Source organism: Arachis ipaensis, chromosome B8, assembly GCF_059453495.1.
Source record: "Arachis ipaensis isolate K30076 ecotype BB chromosome B8, ASM5945349v1, whole genome shotgun sequence".
In the NCBI taxonomy this organism is placed as follows: Eukaryota; Viridiplantae; Streptophyta; class Magnoliopsida; order Fabales; family Fabaceae; genus Arachis; species Arachis ipaensis.
In genome coordinates, this window is record NC_142443.1 from 29,364,219 (window position 1) to 29,367,393 (window position 3,175).

The 3,175-nt window shown below is 42.1% G+C and overlaps 1 non-coding gene across 1 annotated transcript; it reads right to left on the bottom strand.

The window, feature by feature from the left end:
* Positions 1 to 421: 421 nt before the first annotated feature.
* On the bottom strand, positions 422 to 529 carry LOC148547557 (small nucleolar RNA R71). The gene has a single exon (XR_015898947.1). It is a non-coding gene; the product is annotated as a small nucleolar RNA R71 (small nucleolar RNA).
* Between the last annotated feature and the right edge of the window lie 2,646 nt (positions 530 to 3,175).

A 3,175-nucleotide genomic window follows, 5' to 3' on the forward strand; every position in this document is an offset into this window, starting at 1 on the left:
TTTCGAAAAAGAAGGAGACATGGCCGAAAATAATAACAATGGTGGAGATGCAAGAAAGATGCTTTATGACTTTATTGCACCATCTTCTAACTTCTATGGAAGAAGCATCTCACTTCCTGTGATTGGAGCAAACAATTTTGAGCTAAAGCCTCAATTAGTTTCTCTGATGCAATAGAATTGCAAGTTTCATGGACTTCCATCAGAAGATCCTTTTCAGTTCTTAACTGAATTCTTGCAAATCTGTGATACTGTTAAGACCAATGGGGTTGATCCCGAGGTCTACAGGCTTATGCTTTTCTCGTTTGCTGTAAGAGACAGAGCTAGAATATGGTTGGACTTTCAACCTAAAGATAGCCTGAACTCTTGGGATAAGCTGGTCACGGCTTTCTTAGCCAAGTTCTTTCCTCCTCAAAAGCTTAGCAAGCTTAGAGTAGATGTTCAAACCTTCAAATAGAAAGAAGGTGAATCCCTCTATGAAGCTTGGGAGAGATACAAGCAACTGACCAAAAAGTGTCCTTCTAATATGCTTTCAGAATGGATCATCCTGGATATATTCTATGATGGTCTGTCTGAATTATCTAAGATGTCATTGGACCATTCTGCAGGTGGATCCATTCACCTAAAGAAAACGCCTGCAGAAGCTCAGGAACTCATTGACATGGTTGCAAATAACCAGTTCATGTACACTTCTGAAAGGAATCCTGTGAGTAATGGGACGCCTCAGAGGAAGGGAGTTCTTGAAATTGATGCTCTGAATGCTATATTGGCTCAGAACAAAATATTGACTCAGAAAGTCAATATGATTTCTCAGAGTCTGAATGGATTGCAAGCTGCATCCAACAGTACTAAAGAGGCGTCTTCGGAAGAAGAAGCTTATGATCCTGAGAACCCTGCAATAGCAGAGGTGAATTACATGGGTGAACCCTATGGAAACACCTATAATCCCTCATGAAAAAATCATCCAAATTTCTCATGGAAAGATCAACAAAAGCCTCAACAAGGCTTTAATAATGGTGGAAGAAACAGGTTTAGCAATAGCAATCCTTTTCCATCATCCACTCAGCAACAGACAGAGAATTCTGAGTAGAATCCATCTAGCTTAGCAAATATAGTCTCTGATCTATCTAAGGCCACTCTAAGTTTCATGAATGAAACAAGGTCCTCCATCAGAAATTTGGAGGCACAAGTGGGCCAGCTGAGTAAAAGAATCACTAAAACTCCTCCTAGTACTCTCCCAAGCAATACAGAAGAGAATCCAAAAAGAGAGTGCAAGGCCATAACCTTACTTGGTGTGGCTGAACCCAGAGAGGAGGAGGAGAACATGAATCCTAGTGAGGAAGACCTCCTGGGACGTTCAGTGACCAATAAGGAGTTTCCCTTTGAGGAACCAAATGAATCTGAGGCTCATACAGAGACCATAGAGATTCTATTCAACCTGCTTCTGCCCTTCATGAGCTCTGATGAGTATTCTTCCTCTGAAGAGGATGAAGACATTATTGAAGAGCAAGTTGCTAAGTACCTTGGTGCAATCATGAAGCTGAATGCCAAATTATTTGGTAATGAGACTTGGGAAGATGAACCTCCCTTGCTCACCAATGAACTAAATGCATTGGATAGGCAGAAATTACCTCAAAAGAAATAGGATCCTGGTAAATTCCTAATTCCCTGTAACATAGGCACCATGACCTTTGAGAAGGCTCTGTGTGACCTGGGGTCAGGCATTAACCTTATGCCACTCTCTGTAATAGAGAAACTTGGGATCTTTGAGGTGCAAGCTGCCAGAATCTCATTAGAGATGGCAGACAACTCAAGAAAATAGGCTTATGGACTAGTAGAGGACATGTTAGTAAAGGTTGAAGGCCTTTACATCCCTGCTGATTTCATAATCCTAGACACTGGGAAGGATGAGGATGAATCCATCATCCTTGGAAGACCCTTCCTAGCCACAGCAAGAGCTGTGATTGATGTGGACAGAGGAGAGTTGATCCTTCAACTGAATGAGGACTACCTTGTATTTAAGACTCAAGGATCTCCTTCTGTAACCATGGAGAGGAATCATGAAAAGCTTCTCTCACTGCAGAGTCAATCAAAGCCCCCACAGTCAAACTCTAAGTTTGGTGTTGGGAGGGCACAACCAAACTCTAAGTTTGGTGTTGAACCCCCACATTCAAACTCTAAGTTTGGTGTTGGGAGGTTCCAACAATGCTCTGAACATCTGTGAGGCTCCATGATAGCTCACTGTCAAGCTATTGACATTAAAGAAGCACTTGTTGGGAGGCAACCCAATGTTATTTAATTATATCTATTTTATTTTTATTGTTATTTCGTGTTTTATTAAGTTGATGATCATGTGAAGTCACAAGAACAACTGAAAAATTAAAAATAGAATAAAAAACAGCAGAAGAAACAGCACACCCTGGAGGAAGAGCACTCTGGCGTTTAAACGCCAGAAACAAGCATTTGTCTGGCGTTTAACGCCAAAAATAAGCACCAAGCTGGCATTTAACGCCAGAAACAAGCATCAACCTGGCGTTAAACGCCAGAAATAGGCTATATTTGGGCGTTTAACGCCAAAAACAGGCAGCAGTCTGGCGTTAAACGCCAGTATTGCATACAAAGGGCATTTTGCACGCCTAATTGGAGCAGGGATGCTAAGTCCTTGACCCCTCTGGATCTGTGGACCCCACAGGATCCCCACCTACCCTAACTCTCTCTCTCACACCTTTTCATAACACTCTTCCCCAAATACCCTCCACCAATCACCTCAATCACACTTCCCCATCACCTCTTCACCACTCACATCCATCCTCTCTTCCCCAAAAACCCCACCTACCTACAAATTCAAATTCATTTCCCACCCAAACCCAACCCCATGACCGAACCCTAAACCCCTCACTCTTATATAAACCCCTCATTCCTTCTTCATTTTCACACAACACAACCCTTTCTTCTTCCCCTTGGCCAAATACACACCTCTCTCCCTCTCCTCCATTTTTCTTCTTCTTCTCCTTCTTTCTTTCTTCTTTTGCTCGGGGACGAGCAAACATTTTAAGTTTGGTGTGGTAAAAGTATTGCTTTTTATTTTTCCATAACCATTAATGGCACCTAAGGCCAGAGAAACCTCAAGAAAGAGGAAAGGGAAGGCAATTACTTCCATCTTTGAGTCATGGAAGAT